This window comes from Podarcis cretensis (genome assembly GCF_951804945.1).
Source record: "Podarcis cretensis genome assembly, chromosome: 2".
NCBI classification, from domain to species: Eukaryota; Metazoa; Chordata; class Lepidosauria; order Squamata; family Lacertidae; genus Podarcis; species Podarcis cretensis.
In genome coordinates, this window is record NC_137171.1 from 63746415 (window position 1) to 63764717 (window position 18303).

Below are 18303 nucleotides of genomic sequence, written 5' to 3' on the forward strand. Positions count from 1 at the left end.
TGAGAGCCAAAGGGCCGATATGGACCTCCAGAAATGGACACGTATATCATCCCTTTCCTGTTCTTATTTAACAATGAGCCTTTCATTAGGCAAGCGTGGTGGAATAAAGTACAGGAGCATCACGTGGTTTGGGGAAAACCAATCAGCACCATTCGCTGGGTTCCGTTACCTGATGGAATGGAAGTGTGTGTGTGTGTTTCATCCTTAGTGAGCTGCAGGCATGAATTCAGCTTCACACAACTATGCACAAAATCTCCTTTGCTCATGCTAAATTAAAAAAGAAGCTTTGAGGGGCCAGCATGTTCATTTGGGCCCTCAGACTTTGCAAATTGTAATGACTTATTGTCTATTTTTGTGTTGTTCTGAAAATCATCCAGTCAGTGGAATTCTATGCATCTTTATTTTATTCAGTGGGGTTTACAGGTAAGAGCGTAGGATTGCAGCCTGAACTTTACATTCAACTTGGGGTTGTCCACACTTGCTTTCTGCGCATGGGTCTGCATGGTTTTCTATTTGCGTTGCCGTTTTCCCTGGGAAAACCCACTTTTTAGCACTGAATTGGAGCAAACGTCAATCCATGGAAAACTCAATGGATGTTTGCTCCGATCAGTGCTATTTTTCTAGAAAAAGAGGTGCCAGAACTCACCATGAATGTCTCCCTTGTTCTCTTATAATGGCAATGGTGCCCACCTGAGAGGTGCCGGAACCGAGTTCCAATGAGTTCCGACTGAAAAAAAGCCCTGGCTCTGATTTTGTGGTAAATATCAGGTTTTCCCAGTGGGAAGCAGCAGGACAAGTAGATATCTGGATGAGCTCCTTCTCTTTAAAACACACACATACAGACACAGACACAGACACGGAGTACTTTAGCAGTAAAGGTCCTCAAATTTCTGTGTGGGCTTGGAAAGCATGACTTTCTTCCCTTTGCCTTTTGGATGGCTGAAGGTGCTGACATCTGCCATCGTGATGAAAGGCCTTCCTGATCACCCTTAAATCAACAGAATGTCCTTTGACTTGTCTGTCCTGTCAACATGCTGGGGATGCTGTTAGTGGTGAAGAGCTGCACAGAAGAGGAGAGGAGGGTAAAGGGAGTAAGCAAAAAAAGTCAGGAAGGAAATAACAGTGGGGGGAAAAGAAAGATTATAAATACAATGCCACCTGACTGGCACATTCTGAATATTCTGCTGACCCTTGGTCCTGCCTTCTCTTGCCATTACTGCATAACAATGCATTTGATATTGGTGATTCTAAAGCAAGGATTTCCAAACTGTGGTCTTTGGACAACCAGTGGTGCGAAAGCTTCATTCAGATTGTCTGTGGCATGCCTGCATTAAATACTCAACTGGATTTTTAGTTGTATTTTTGTTGTTTCTTTTGTTTCTTGTATTCTATTCTATTACAACTTGGATCTATGGACTGCAAATTATAATACAATGGCATTATACAATGCAATATAAGAAATCGAAGAAGCAATTAAAATGCAATTTAGAATCATGCAACCTCTATTATAGTGCATTATAACAAGCAGAAGAAGTATTAAACAGTCCACCAAGACCCTCCACAATTTCCAGGGGGGAAAGGTTTGGGAACCAGTGATCTAAAGGAAGACAACAGTTTCTAAAGGGAAGTCCAACCACAAATTCATCACAATGTGTTCTCAAAAGTGTAGACCAATCCAAAGTTTGAATAAAAAGTGGTACATTTAAAATAACAGGGTTAAGAGCGACATGGGCTGGAATGGAATGGAGACAGGACTGGGTGAATCTTTAAATGGAAATTTCTCGCAGTTTTTCCATTTTTCTAATCTTAAATTCAAGTTGTCACATTTCCATATCAGATTGTGATTTAAAAAAATAAATATACCATGAAAATTCGCCAGCATTTTAATGTGCATTGCTCTTGATATGCATGTTTTTGCAAGTGCTTTTTCTCACCAGGATGCATTTTTTGCAAGCAATTTCCTCTATTTGCACAGTTTCTCCATATTAATTAATTAATTCATTATTTTTATTTTGCCCACATTTTATGGTCGGGGGACTGCGTCATAAAATTGCAACAAGTGTGGATCTCAAAGGATGGCTGAGGTTAGGTCTGCCCATTTTTAGGGTGAAGTGGGAGTTTGATAGGTAAAGGTAAAGGTACCCCTGCCCGTACGGGCCAGTCTTGACAGACTCTGGGGTTGTGCGCCCATCTCACTTAAGAGGCCAGGGGGCAGCGCTGTCCGGAGACACTTCCGGGTCACGTGGCCAGCGTGACATCGCTGCTCTGGCCAGAGCCAGAGCCAGAGCCGCACATGGAAACGCCGTTTACCTTCCCGCTGGTAAGCGGTCCCTATTTATCTACTTGCACCCGGAGGTGCTTTCGAACTGCTAGGTTGGCAGGCGCTGGGACCGAGCAGCGGGAGCGCACCCCGCCGCAGGGATTCGAACCGCCGACCTTTCGATCGGCAAGCCCTAGGCGCTGAGGCTTTAACCCACAGCGCCACCTGCGTCCCTGGGGGAGTTTGATAGATTTGCATTAAAATGTGAACTGGACCAAATTTCTCCTCCCATCCCTAGCGAGCTTTGGAGACAGACACCCTCAGATTCAGACTATATGGTTTCTACTGTTAGAATGGTAGGGAAGCCAAAGGGTCCTTATAGTCTTCTTATTCTGCATGCCTGTGTTCAACTTCCTCTCTCCTTTCCCCACTTTTGCCTCAAAGGCTGTAAATTCTTTGCGCAATCTAATTTTCTCTTACAGCTGTGTAATTCCAGCTCCCCAGCCATGGCTGTCTCCCGCCCACTCCAAGCAATTCTCTCCATAAATGCATTATATTTATTTTGACACTTGTATATCCTGCCCCTGTCTTAATATAAATCCAATTATTTATTTAGCACAACTGCACCCCACCTTACCCTCCAACATTTCTCCTATGAAAATAGGGACGTCCCATTCCATCTTACTGGGTTGCCCTAGTCATTCTGGGCAGCTTTCAACTTATATAGAAACATAATAAAACACTAAACATAGAAAAACCTTCTCTATACAGGATTGCCATCAAACAGCTCAGGGGTCAGATAACTCCATAGCCTCCAACATTTCTCCAATGAAAATAGGGACATCCTAAGGAAAAGTGGGACATTCTGGAATCAAATCAGAAACTGGGATTCTCTAAATCAGGGGCATCCCTGGAAAATAGGGACACTTGGAAGGTCTGCCCCATTTTCCTCAAAGGAGAGCAGGGGGCAGCCTACACAGGACTATCATTTTCTATTCAAAGCAGATTTTTATCCTACCCCTTCTCTGTGGGACTCAAGGTGGTGTATATGAAACCCTCCCCTCTTCATTCTTACTTCTGAAGTAGGTTACCTCAACCCTGCAATTTAGGTTAGGCTGACAAAAGATAACTGGCTCAAGGTCGCCCTGACCCTATGCATGTCATGTATAGGGCCATCATCTCTGAACAAGGATTTGAGCCTGCACCCCCCTGGCATAGGTCTAGCACTCTTTCCACTACAATGGCTGTTCAGTCCTTCCAACAACCTTCAGAGGTTTGTTAGGCCAAGAGAGAGTGATTTGCCCAAGGTTGCCCAGGGAAGTAAGCAAAGATGTTACCAATTACAGTGGTACCTCGGGTTAAGTACCGTATTTTTCACTCTATAAGACGCACCAGACCACAAGACGCACCTAGTTTTTGGAGGAGGAAAACAAGAAGAAAAAAACTGAATCTCAGAAGCCAGAACAGCAAGAGGGATCGCTGCGCAGTGAAAGCAGCAATCCCTCTTGCTGTTCTGGCTTCTGGGATAGCTGCACAGCCTGCATTCGCTCCATAAGACGCCCACACATTTCCCCTTACTTTTTAGGAGGGAAAAGGTGAGTCTTATAGAGCAAAAAATACGGTACTTAATTCGTTCCGGAGGTCCGTTCTTAACCTGAAACTGTTCTTAACCTGAAGCACCACTTTAGCTAATGGGGCCTCCTGCTGCTGTGCCGCCGCCAGAGTACGATTTCTGTTCTCATCCTGAAGCAAAGTTCTTAACCTGAAGCACTATTTCGGGGATAGCAGAGTCTGTAACCTGAAGCGTATGTAACCCGAGGTACCACTGTATTTGAAAGCAAGTGTCTCCAGCCCAAATTCATCCCACTATAGTGGCTCCCAGTGCCATCAGCAAGCTGGACAATGGTAGCAAGTGCTACATGGGGGTGCCCTGGATGAATTTCAGAAGTTTGTGTTGAATGCAGCAGGCAGTTTCCTAATGGAGCCACTCAGGTAACACATTGCAGCTATGCCCTTAAGAGTCTGTGCTGGACCCCTGTTGTCTTTTGGCCACAAGACAAGCTCTGCTCTCAGACTGTAGACCCCTTACTATTCCTGCATTTCTAAGAAGTGGCCCTTCTCCTTGTCCTGGCCTGATTCTCTCCATGTTGCTTAGTTAGTGACAGAGCAATTATGCCTATATACGGAAGCCTGTGCTGCTCTGTGGCTCTGAAGAAGTTGAGGATGGGTAGTGGAAAGGAAGAAAAGGAAGAAAAACATAAAGTGTAGGCATGAAATGATTGACAGAAGCTATTTTTGCTGCCTTGCACGTGCCCTTGCTGTGTGCATTTCCAATTCACATCGAGTGTTTGTGGGGAAATGGATCTAGACATTTAAATTCATTGAATGTTATCAGCTGCACAGAGATACACAGGAAAAGAGAGAGTGAGATGCAAGCCTGCACATCTGTTCATTCGTAGGAGGAAATGTGACTCTGGCCACATTTTTGCACCATACATTTAAAGCACTATGATACCACTTGAAACAGTCAGAGCTACGATTCTGAGAGTGGCTTAACAATCAAGCCCTTTTCACTGGGAAGGGGGAATAGGAGTCTCCTAACAATTCTCAGAGGGACGTGGGTGGCGCTGTGGGTTAAACCACAGAACCTAGGACTTGCTGATCAGAAGGTTGGCGGTTCGAATCCCCGCGACAGGGTGAGCTCCCGTTGCTCAGTCCCAGCTCCTGCCAACCTAGCAGTTTGAAAGCGCGTCAAAGTGCAAGTAAATAAATAGGTAGCGCTCCGGTGGGAAGGTAAACGGCGTTTCCGTGTGCTGCTCTGGTTCGCCAGAAGCAGCTTAGTCATGCTGGCCACATGACACGGAAGCTGTACGCCGGCTCCCTCGGCCAATAAAGCGAGATGAGCACCGCAACCCCAGAGTCGGCCACGACTGGACCTAATGGTAAGGGTCCCTTTACCTTTAACAACTCTCAGAACCTTAACAAGTTGCAACTCCCAGGATACTTTAGGAGAAGCCATGATTATTTAAAGCGGTATTACACTGCTTTAGATGTATGGCATGAATATGACTTAGCCCTCTCTATGGGCCCATCCCCCATGCATTGGCTAGAACACGTGTGCGGTGACTACACATGTAGACCATGGTGCGCAGAGGTTGGAATGAGGTTTTATTTCCCCTATTCCTGCTAATTTTTATCTAAGCAGGTTGTTTTTGTGTTGTTGTTTTTAAAGCGTATTTTAAACATTTATATCCCAGCTTTCCATCACACATTCTTCAAGGCAGTTTACAATTCAACATACAATTAAATAATTAAAAGGTCTATTTTAAAATAACTCAAAGCACACGCTGAGTTATCATTAGTCACAGCAATAAAGTACAGTACATCATATTACTCAGCAAAAGGCTGAACAAAATGGAACCATTTTCACTTGGTGCTTAAAGGATAAAAGACTGAATGCTGAATATTTTGGGGAGGATGATGTACAGTTCAGGTGTCATCACCACCTCTGAAGACACCCAGAGCAGGGTCTTAAATGCTGGATTTGTTCATGTGGGAGAAGGTAGTTTTCCAGAAACTCTGGTTCTAGGCCATGTGGAGCTTTATAGCACAAAGAATCTCCATGGGGCAGATCTACATATTTAAAGAGCATCCAACATACATTTAAAGCACAAAGAATTCTGGGAAGTGTGTTGGGAAGTCTAGCTCTGTGAGGAGCAAACGACAGTTCCTAGAATTCTTGGAGGGAAGTCATGTGCTTTAAATGTACATTGGATGCACCTTAAAGGTATGGTGTGGACCTACTGATCATAGAACAAGCTGGCCAAAAACAGTACCTCCAGCTTCTCTGGATTGACTTTCATTTTGTTAATCCCAATCCAGTCCATTATAACTCCAGGCATCTGTCCAGGACATCCACTGCTACATCTGGATTAGAATAAAAGCCGAAATAGAGTTCTAGTGACACTTGAGCCGAAATAGAGTTCTAGTGACACTTGAGCCCAAATCCCTGTATCCAGCAATTTCATATGGATATTAAACAATATGTGGTGGTGTGGGAATAAACTCTGAAGCACTTTGTAACAGAATTGTGAAGAACCAATAAAGCAAAAACAAAACAAAACAAAACAAAAAGACAACTCCACCAGTACCTACCTTCCAGATAGGAGCAGAACCATCAAACTGTGCTGTCCCTAATTCTCAGACCAGACAAATATCATGGTGGGTAGCATAAAAAATTGCTGAAAGGTCCAGAAGAGCCCATGTGTTGCATTCCCCCAGCTCCTGGTGTGCTTTGTCCATCAAAGCAACCAAGGTTAATTCAGTCCAAAAACCTACCCAGCAGCCAGGCCAACATGGGTAGGGATTATCCATGTTGATTCACGAATGTCTGGAGTTAGCGATACATTGGTTGCTCTGTAGTCTGCACATATTCTGACCAATGCATAAGAAGAGTGGTCACATGACGGGGCAGAGCCTCCTGCCACAGCCTCCCTCTTCCATTCACACAGTGAACACCTGTGTGCAATCCTATCCACTAGACCACCTTCCCAAACCCGGTGTCCTCTGGATGTTGCTGGACTACAACTCCCATCATCCCTGACCATGCTGGCTGAGACTGATGGGAGTTGTATTTCAAGAACGTCTTCTAGAGCATTTCCAGACTCTGGATTGACAAAGTAGAATCAGATTTTCCTCCCCTCCCCCAGGTGAAGGACATGTTGAGGCATTTCCCAAGCTTTCCTTTTGAAGGTGTAAATATCTCATATCAGTCATCACCAATGGCACAACCTTTACATCTATTTGTCGGGGAACACAATGTGTAATTACTTTAAAGCCAGGCGCTTGCTTTGAAATGCAATAGCACTGGACAAGAGCTTTCTTTTAAGATTGATGTGCTTTATGAGAAATCTGGATTACTGCCCCAGATGTTGCTCAGTCATGCTACCCTGTGGCAACACAAAGGCTGCATCATACTAATTCCCCACCCAGTGCTGCAAGGGATATGACTAGCACTATGGCTTTTCCTTATATTCTGTGGCCAGACAGGATCTCATTGTTTTGAGTCTGTCTGTTACACTTGCAAAAATAGCAGGTACTGTGAGAAAGAAGGAAATGAACTGAGGGGTCTCTACCCCTGTGCACATACAATATTGGCATGCAGTTCTGAATTGGGCTGATGATTTAATGGAGATGATGTAACACTTTTTATTTTCTAGACTTGCTGACATTGACTAGCAATAAGAGGAGAGGTGATTCTAATGCTTATGATTCTGTTCTAGCTACTTTGTGATAATACAATGGCTTGATTTTATGTATAAAATAGGTATCCAGTCCAAACAGTCTTAACCACCACCACCACCACCAATTTGTCAAGTCTGCCTGGTCTTGGTGAGGTTGATCTCACAGCCAACGGGGAAGGTGAAGAAGCAGATGTGGCAAATCTAGGTTAGGAGGAGAGAGCAGCTGCAAGCAGACATGTTGAGTCCACCCCAGGCAGTTGGGCAGATCAGGAATGAACCAAGCAAGCAAACCTGGGAAGCAAGGGGTCTTTCACAGTGATGGACAGGTCACTGAGTGTAGCACATTCTCAAAGAAATGCCCTTATATAGTCATTGGCAGGACTCTCTTTCCTTTTTTTAAAGAAAATGCTTTTTATTGGTGTTTCATTTAATACAAACAAACAAAATAAAGTAAAATTCAACAATCTTTTACCCACATTCTTTCCCCACACTCTGCTGAGTATTGACTTCCTTCCCTCCCTTCAACAAGTTTCTTATGTCAGTTACTTTCCCACAGATTCTTATTGTATCCAATCCTATCTACATCGTAAGATTTATTTCAGTCCTGCCAGAGTCTTCAAATTTCTACAGTTATTGTTTAGGTACTCCATAAATTTACTCCAATCTTTTTGGAATTTTGTTTCCTCCTGATTTCGGATTCGACACGTCAGTTTTGCTAGTTCCGCATACTCAACCATCTTAGTCTGCCACTCCTCTATTGTTGGTAATTCTGGTACTTTCCATTTTGGGGCTAACAAAATTCTGGCAGCAGTTGTAGCATACATAAATAACCTTTGATCTGCTTTTTCTATTTCCTCTCCCATCAAGCCTAGCAAGAAAGCTTCCGGCTTTTTTGGGAAAGTGTATTTAAATTTCTTTTTTAATTTCTTATAAATCTGTTCCCAAAACTGTTTCATTTTCTCACACGTCCACCACATGTGCTAACAATCTCCATCTTTATCTTTGCATTTCCAATATGTCTTACTGCTCATCCTGTACATTCTCGCTAGTTTAACAGGTGTCAAATACCAGGGATACATCGTTTTCATTATATTCTGTCTTAAGGTGGTAAATGCTGTAAATTTTATACTCCACAGTTTTACCCAGTTTACCCAGTTTTATCATACTCAATGTTATACCCAAAATCCATTGCCCATTTCATCATCACCTCCTTTGTCTGTTCATCTTTTGTGTACCATTCTAGTAAGAAGTTGTACATTTTAGACAATAATTTGGTTGGCAGGACTCTCTTTCCAACATCCATCCCGCCCCTTACTGAGAATTGGAGATCCATAAAGGGGTTCCTATCTTACCTTAAATCTAGCTTTTCATTGCCTTTCTTCTATCTCTCACTAGGAACATTGTCCACAGTGGTGACTGGACTTTGTGGAGTGTGAGACTTTGGGGTAACAGTACTGGTCCCTTAGTGGTATTTAGCTCAGAGGCTGCAACCTCTATGTCAGAGTCTTTGGTCTGAGGATCCCAGGCTTCAGAGGCCCACTGTTGCTGGACTGAGGCTTGGTTTGAGGGGGAACTTGGTTTGTCTGTGCAACTAGGCCTCCCAGCTCTGAATGCATCTATGTATTGCCTCCCATATGGCCACCTATTTCAATGAATAATGTAAAGAGCATCATTTAGTGGGCGTTTACACCAAGTGTACCAAGCACCAGTGGAGCAATGTCTCTCCTTCCTCTTCCAAAGGCAGATCCAGGGTTACAGGGATGAGAGCAATGGGCCAGATTTAGCAAGTTGGTCCTGCTCACAGAAGCCCATACAAAGACTTCTACAATGGGGCTTTTCCTCCTCCCCTCCTCCCATGCCTCCCCAAATTGGCTTTGGGGGGGGGGTGTCTGAAGAACCTCCAGAAGAGCACATGGTGGGGGAGGAGAGGGGAGATTGTTCCATCAGAGAAGCAGATGGATTGAATTCCTCACATAAGGTTTTCAAAGTTCCATCCATCAAAGATCCAGGGACTTGGTGCAGGAAGCAGGAGAAGAGCCATCACTCCATCAGTTCCATGGTGGTCCTTGTTGCTGATGCTTGGGTCACTTCCTGACAACTTCTGGTTTGGGACGGGGCAGCATTCCTCACTTCCTTCTCCTGTTTAGTTTGGGAAGAGTTGGGTTTGGATAAATAGTCCCGGCTCCCCATCTCTTCCTCACCCCCTCCCAACAAAATTGTCATAGTCTCAGTGATGCATGGGAACTCTCCACCCACACTTACTTGCTAGCCTGTTCATTTCTGAAGCTGTTGCTGTTGAGAACAGGCCAAGGAAGAACTGGGCTCAGGCCAGCTTCTCCACTCAGGGAGTCTGTGCATGATGAATGGATGTGGGTGGGTGAAGTCTGAGTGGGAGTGGGGAAAGGTCTTGATGTCTCATTCCCTTCTCCACCTAGAGTTTGTCTTGATGTTCCAGACTTTCAAATGCATCCTGCGGTTTTTTATGGGAAGGTACAAGAAGGTCAAGGATGGTCAAAAAGGAGTGGGAGGGGAGGAGAAAGGCAGGAAAGCAGGCAGTGCGAGAGAGCAGGAGTCTCTAGTTCACTACGAAAGCACCTGGAGCAAGGCAGTAAGAGACTGTAAAAGGCACAGAAAAGTGAGGTTTTGTTTTAAAACCATCTCCTCTCTTCTACTCTTTCTTTGTCCAAGTTTTAAAAGCAACACTGAGTGCTTCCTCAGATCACATTACTGGATAAGCATACAGGCTTAATGAAATCCAGTGCATCTTGGGGCTAATGCAACACAAGCCAGACATCATCTCCATCCCATTAGTTTTCCTTTATGGGGCACCCTTTGCCCCATCCCACACTGTCTCCACCCGGAAAGCCTCAGCTCCTCTGCTGCTTGGCTAGAACCACACAGAAGCAAAGGAAAGCAGCAGCAGTAAACAAATCACAGACAGAATTTTTATTTTAAAAAGGCTAGATTTTGGACAGGCATCCGGAATATGGTATCCTTTTATAAATGGCTGGAATGTTTTTTTAAAAAAACAAACAAGCAAACAAAAAACAAGCATCAACACAGTTCTGCACAATGCAGAACATCCCTGTTGGAGGTCCAGGAAGCACAGCAAGATTTTGCCTCATATTTGGGGAGGGTGGGTAGATGAATTATTGGACAGCTTTTCTTCAGAATATTGTTTACGGATAAATTTTGGCTTGCTCAGCGTCAAATGAAATGCTATTGCAAATTCGTACTGGTGGATGAAAGAAGAAATAGGTTAAGACAGGAGGACTGAAAGAAAGAAGAGTTTAACCCCTTGCTTCCTTTAAGAACACTAAAGGAATATTGATTGGTATGAAAACTAGATCCACAGCTGCACCCAAAATTGATGAATAGGGAAATTGGGGAGGCAATTTCACAGCAAAGTCTCCATAGGAGAGACTAAATTCTTCAACAAATCAAGAATACTGTACTTCAATTTTTTTTCAAAAATTTGTCAGAATATTTTTTTTATATATAAATTTTGGCCAACCAGCTGAGCGTAACCCGAGGGTTGGGATTGCAATTTCCAACAAAGAGGTTCTGGTTGAGAGAGGGAATCACTTTCACTGTTGTCACGATGAAAACTGGTGAACTACATGGTTAACACAGTTAGAAATTACAGTTTCAGCAAATATCCATCCCATAGATGGACTATGATAGTAATATCCACAGTAAGTGGGATCGGAAGAAGGCACATCCACCCACTATTTGGGATCTCTGCTGTAAAAGGGACCACAGAAACTTAAAAACAGAGGCAACATACCATTCCTGTTGCTAGAGGCCCCTTACTGAGCTGCTGCTAGCACTGATTATGTAATGTTTATTTACAGCTCTATTGAGTAGGGAACAAATGTTAAGGATTCTCATATTGTGTGGTCATTTTCATTAACCTTAAAGCAGGGCTTGGTACAGCAGCCTGCACTAAAAATATCAGAACTCTGTATCAAGATGATCCAGATTCTTTGTGGGTATGTTTGTTCACACACATACACACTCCAGAGTCTGTGCCAAGAAAGGCTAAACATTGTACACACATCACACAAATATACTAGCTTTGATATATTTGCACCCTATGTGTATGATGGTGATGGCAGTCTTGAGGAAGGACAAGAAGCTACACAGAGCAGTGAAACCTCACCCTCGACTACTCCAACCCTTCACAAACATCCTTCCTCCCAGAGCTTCCGATATTTCCCCAGACATTGCTCACACGCTTTTACCTACCTTTGCGGCCAATAATAGAAACTAGCTTTTGAAACCAAACGCTGCATGAGCTCGGTTGCCGAAACACTGAGTTTGCCTAAGGCATATTATGGGATTATCCTGCCCATTTGGGGGGTTGCAATATTTATGGTTGAATTGGGCTGCTGAAGCACTCACCTTCCCCACCAGATGGGGATAGCTGAATAAGAAGCTTTTTCACAGCCCTTTTTCTCCTCAGTTTGACAGTGCTGAAGAGAGCCGTGCCTGCCAAAACATATTTGTGTAGGAGGTGGAAAGTTAACTTTAGTATTCCTTTTGGAAGGGGGCGTATTCATCCCTTTCATCAAATAAAATGCAAAATGAGTATGCAATAACCTATATCATGGGGAGAGCTTGATACAGGTTTTTTTCTACTGTTCTCTGAAAGGAAATTACTGCATTACTGTTAAATTATCAAAAAGCTGGCAGTTCCTGGTTTCAGAGGTCATGTTGCATGATACTGGAAGCATACAGAATCTTACAGGGTAGGTTCTATACTTCTATCCAGGAGACTAGAAATTGCAGAGTGCAAAATGTTAGGTCTGGGAGATATATTGATATATTGCCCAGGACCAATATGAGGAGTAAACTGCGAAGTCGGCTTCACTCAAGAGTTCCTTCCTCCAGTGGGCGCTGCTAGCAGAGGGACTCAGGAGGGGTGGTGATTTCACCAGTGATATATCGCTGAGTGAAACTGCCATCCCACTCAGCCCTCATATGGGTGGGGGCTATGTGAAACTGCTCAGCTGAGGAAGTGCGGGTGCCACTACTCGCAGTGAGTACCTGTAGTTAAAGGACCCCTGATGCACCACTCACACAGAGGCTGTCTCAGGTGGGGGGAGGTGTTTCCTTCCCCCAGCTGAGTGGTGCAAACAAGCTGCATTGTCCTAGTCCAACCCCGTGGGCAGAGGTCAATGCATATTGTTTTTTCAACTGCCATGTTTGGTTGGTGATACACTGTGATCTTGAAAAGTTCAGGACTGTAACTAAGCCAAGTTTTACTGCCTGTGCAACATTTCCAACTGATGTACGGAAAATCACATGAACCTGACCTTTGAAGAGTTTGTAAGTGAACCGTTTTTTAATTGAACAAATGTGTGATCATTTCTCTACGCTGGGGGAAGAGGGAAACTTTGGAAAGAAACTTTTTAAATGGACACTTTTGGAACTCCCAAGGGCACATATTTCAAAGGTCTAACAGCCTATATATCCATGCTTTACTATACTATATATATATAATTTAAATCTCTGCTAGGGTTCTCTCACCAAGGAGTTATTTCCCCAAACTTGGATCTTGACATCCAGGAGGTCTCCTTTTATACCTAGTTTTTTCCTTGCCGCTAACACTCGTGACATCTTTTTCCCTTGCTAAAATGGAACGTGCAGGTGAAGATGTATAGATCAGAGCAGTGTAGTCAGAGGGGAAATCCAACCCTTCCCCTTCACCACTTTTGCCATGGGCCCTAATCCAATTCACTTCTTTAAAGCTGCTATTAAAACACACTGACATTCATAATGACTTCAGCCATCACATCCAGAATAAGTTCTCTATCTGTGCTTTTGGGGGACATTAGTCTTTGTACCAATGGCACTGTATGCCATGCAGCACAGCACAATATATAGCTAAGGCTGATGTGGCATAACTACTTTTATTTTGGTCAAAGTTCTGTGTGATGGAAGACACAGAGCAAAGCTCTGACATACTATACTCCAGTGCACGTGTGAATCAGTCCATAATGATCTTACAGCATGAGGAGGGAGATATCAGTTGTTCCTTTCAGGCTTTCTTAAACCTTGAGGGTTTAAACAAGAAGGCTGGGTTGAAAGCCCTGCTTTCAGATAGCCAGCACAGTGCTTTAAAGTACCAACAATCAAGCCTTCCAAGCACAATATCACGTGGTGTCACAATGATAACATATGGGCACACCCACCCACCTGCAAATTTGGCCTGCCAGGGGCTGGTGTGATAACTATCTGGCTCACTGACCAGAAAAAGTTCCCTACCCCTGATAGAAGTCTACCCTCTCTGCACGCATATGCAGAAAACTTGGGACCTTGCATCCCAATAAAATCAGCCTTATTCTGCTGTTGATATAACTATTTTGTGGATTGGGCTCTTCGGCTAGAGAGTTTTGTTTCAGAGCTCCTTGTTTTGTGTCTGCTGTGCACAGCACAATGCCTTGTGGGCCACTTGTGAAGCAACTATTGAAGTTTGTTTGCATGTCAGGATGGGCAAACAGGTCAATTTTGGTTTTTCTCAGTTACTTGTTTTTCCAATCTTAACTTCATTTCTTATGTTAATCAGTTTGGGTGGGGGTTGTTCTTGTTTTAAAAAGCTCTCCTGAAAATACACCAGTATTTCAGTGGAAATTCTCCTAACATACACATTTTTGCTGTATGTAAAATTTTCCCAGATTATGTGTATTTCTCCTTAATATACAATTTTTTGCAAAGCGTTTTTGTGTTATTTTCAGTAATATATGCATTCACTAGTACATGCATTTTTGTACACCTTACTTGGAGAAATTTGTAAAAGCGTGAATTTTGTAAGATTGCAAAATTTCAGTTTGCCTATTCTTTCAGAAAGCGCAAACTAAGTAAGTTCTCCTTTAAATGCAAGCTGAATGAAATTTCTTCACCATCCTTGTAAATTGCTCGGTTTAACCTGTTGTTGGTTTGTTTGAAATACCCATTTGCTATTCTTTAGTTATGGCAAACAAAGAACATCAAAATACAAAGAAATTCACCATGGTGAAAAGCTGAACAGTTGGTTTTAAAGAAACACAGGACAGAAAGCTCTGAGCAAATAAAGAAAGTGGTATCTAAAAGAAAATAAAGACTCAGGGGAATCTCCCTTGGGAATAAGTTGCATGATCAGGTCTCTCCTGTCATTTGCTGCCTCAAAGCAGACAGCAGCAGGCAGGGCTGGAGGCGGTTGACACATGGAACAAGACCTCTGAAGCTGATAAGGCATGAATCAGGCAGGTTAATGGGGAGGAAACTGGCCCTTTAAATTGGTTTTACACTGGGAGGTTCCTTGTTAGAGAAAGACAGATAAGCTCTCCCAACACTGCCGCCTCTTCCTCTTCCTCTTCTTCTTCAGTGGGTGTCCAGCTCACACTTGCAAAAGAACAGCAGACAAATTACTTGTGAGTAAGCACTCCCATCTGCCTGCTCCATTTCAAACTGTGTGTGTGTGTTTGTTTGTTACTCACTCATCAGTAGATTCTCCCCAGTAAGCCTCTTGAAACAGAGCCATTCCTATCTGAGGAGCATGGCAGGAGGGTGGTTTTTTCATGGGGGAGTTCCAGCCTGCTGCTTGAAACTGATGCCTGCCACTCCTCAAGCCAACAGATGCTGCAGGCTTTAAGTCACAAGCAGATATATATATATATATACCTGGCGGGCAAAGTTCTGTGAGGTTTATTCAGGTGGGACACAGTAGAATGAGGAGAGCTCTGCCATAGAGGGCAATACAGAGACTAGCAGTTCCAAAACTTTTTTTGGGCCTCCACCCACTTGGTTCTATAAACTCATCCCCAATTCTCCCTACTTTACCCCTACCCATAGGTGCTGGCTTCCTGGGGCCCTGGGTGCCCGAGCACCCACAAAACTATCCATGAAGGGGTGGGCATCCACAAATTTCAGTGCCAGGGCCATGCACACCCAGAGGCTGGGATTCTTAACCCTATACTATAAAAATATTATTCAGAACAGATGTTTGGAAGGAATAAAATAAAATTCAAAACAGTTTACAAAGGTATGTTTAGTCAGAAGCCAATTAAAATTACAGTGGTACCTTGAGTTACATACGCTTCAGGTTACATACGCTTCAGGTTACAGACTCCGCTAACCCAGAAATAGTACCTCAGGTTAAGAACTTTGCTTCAGGATGAGAACAGAAATCGTGTTCCGGCGGTGTGGCAGCAGCGACAGGCCCCATTAGTTAAAGTGGTGCTACAGGTTAAGAACAGTTTCAGGTTAAGAACGGACCTCCGGAATGAATTAAGTACTTAACCTGAGGTACCACTGTATTTGGTTTAATTAATTCAGCAAAATTGATGAACTTGATTGAATGATGCCAGCTTTTATTTACCCATTTCATGACCCCCCCCCCATCCTCATGCCTCTTGGCATCTTCCTAGGTAATCCCATTCCTCTCCCCGGGGGGGGGGGGGGAGCAATACCACCCACTGGCTTTAGACAATATAACTGGGATCAGTTAGAGTGGGATTATTTTTTTAAAATGTTCCATTGTTTTGTCTTTGCTTATAGCAGGAGTTTATTGTATCCATCTTTGTTTGTAACTGAAAATCAGAGATGGAAGAAAAGGAAGAGATATGCTGCAAGAGCCCCAGCTAGCAAGAGTTTGTACACCTGCCTGTGCCTACCACATCTCTTCTCTTGTACTCGACAGATTCTTTTCTGTCTGGGCCCTCTTTGAATATTAGTCTGGTGATGTGACTCTTGATGAAGAAGCAGAGTGAACTCCCAGGTCAGGGAGATTAAGACTGCCATCCCAGAATGTATGGAATTTTTCAGTGAACTTGAGTCATCAAAGAAGCCCCTTTGGGTGTTTTATCATCACTTCTTCTTTAAAAAACAACAACACAAAGCCAAAAATGAATGAAGCACATATCTTTGAGAAGAAGCAAAATTAACCATTTCTTGGGCGACAGTTAAGGGATGTAGTCATCTCAGTCCTACAGGGATGACTCAGTAAGAAAAGTCTGTTCTGTTTCTGCCTTAAATTCTATTTATTCATTGCAGTGGCGTAGTGTGGGGGGTGCAGGGGGGGCCGGCCGCACCGGGCGCAACATCTGGGGGTTAGGGTTAGGGGGCGCAAATCCAGGGGTTAGGGGGCACAAATCCAGGGGTTAGGGGGCGCAAATTACTTGCCTTGCCCCGGGTGCTGACAACTCACGCTATGCCACTGATTAATTGACCTAAAATAGGTGTGGGGAATCTTTGACCCCCTAGATGTTGCTGGACTACAACTCCCATCATCCCTGGCCATTGGCCAAGTTTGATGGTAGTTGTAGTTCAGCAATATCTGGAGGGACAAAGGTTCCTGACACCTGGCTTAGAGCAACTTCACTGCCATCACTTTATAGAGTTCTTTTCCTTCCTTTTCCATACGGTGCCTCCTCTAATCCACCCCACGTAAATTCTAGCATGTGGATGAAAGACCACAAAGTGATTGCAATGTGCACCCAAACACAACAAAGGAATGGGGAAGCTTTAACTAGAACAACATATTTTTTACACTGCATTATAGCCACAAAGTCAGTAAAGCAGGTATACATGTGTAAAACAATAATACAAAATTAAAATGAGTTGAATAGATATTGACAGGACGATGTTGTTGTTGTTGCTGTTGTTGTTGTTTAATTTTCTATACTGCCCTTCATCCAAAGATCACAGGGTGGTTTACAATATAAAAACACAAAAATACATAGGCCTGGGAGAAGAGGAATGCTTTCGCCAGATGCTTAGATATATGTAACCACAGTTTTAAGTGTAGATCACATTTTTATTCTCCATGTAATAGAATATAACTTAAATCTGAGACTAAAATTTAGAGCCAAACATTATTGACTGTCCATTCATAGTGTAGTATTTGTAATTTGACACTCTTATGCACAATACATCATATTTCAAGTATATAATAATAATAATAATAATAATAATAATAATAAAAATAAAATAATAATATTTATACCCCGCCCATCTGGCTGGGCTTCCCCAGCCACTCTGGGCGGCTTCCAACAAAATATTAAAATACAGTAATGCATCAAACATTAAAAGCTTCCCTAAACAGGGCTGCCTTTAGATGTCTTCTAAAAGTCTGGTAGTTATTGTTTTCTTTGACATCTGCTGGGAGGGCGTTCCACAGGGCAGGTGCCACTACTGAAAAGGCCCTCTGCCTGGTTCCCTGTAACTTGGCTTCTTGCAGTGAGGGAACCACCAGAAGGCCCTCGGCACTGGACATCAGTGTCCGGGTAGAACGATGGGGGTGGAGACGCTCCTTCAGGTATACTGGGCCGAGGCTGTATGAGAAGAAAGAAGCATTTCTGTAACTCTATAACTCGCTTCCTACCCAGAAATGTATGTGTGTGGCCTAAAAGTACTATGTCCACATTTATAATTTACTTAGGAGACCACTGTAAGCAGATGAAAACATTAGCAGAATTTTAATATCACTTGTAATGTAACAGGTATTATGGTTAATATGGATGAATACAAAATATAGATTATGAAATAATCTGCAGTTGAAAATGTTCGCAATAGGACTCATGGAAGGGGGAAGTTGTGAGACTCAGAAAAATCTCTGTATATGGATATGCATTTGGTATTGTTATAAACTCATTTTTAGTGCAACAACATCTGGAGGAGCACAGGTTGGCCACATCTGCACTGGCGGACATCACTTCTGCCTGGTGGCACCCTTTCATGCATCCTCCCTACCTGCTGCAGTCCTGTGTATGGTACCTTACACTGTTCTAGAGACTCTACCAACCCCCAGGACTAGTT

At 43.3% G+C, this 18303-nt stretch overlaps 1 protein-coding gene across 3 annotated transcripts in view; it reads left to right on the plus strand.

The window, feature by feature from the left end:
* Positions 1–18303, plus strand: part of SYNPO (synaptopodin) — a 79988-nt gene that overhangs the window by 465 nt on the left and 61220 nt on the right. The window lies entirely within an intron of this gene.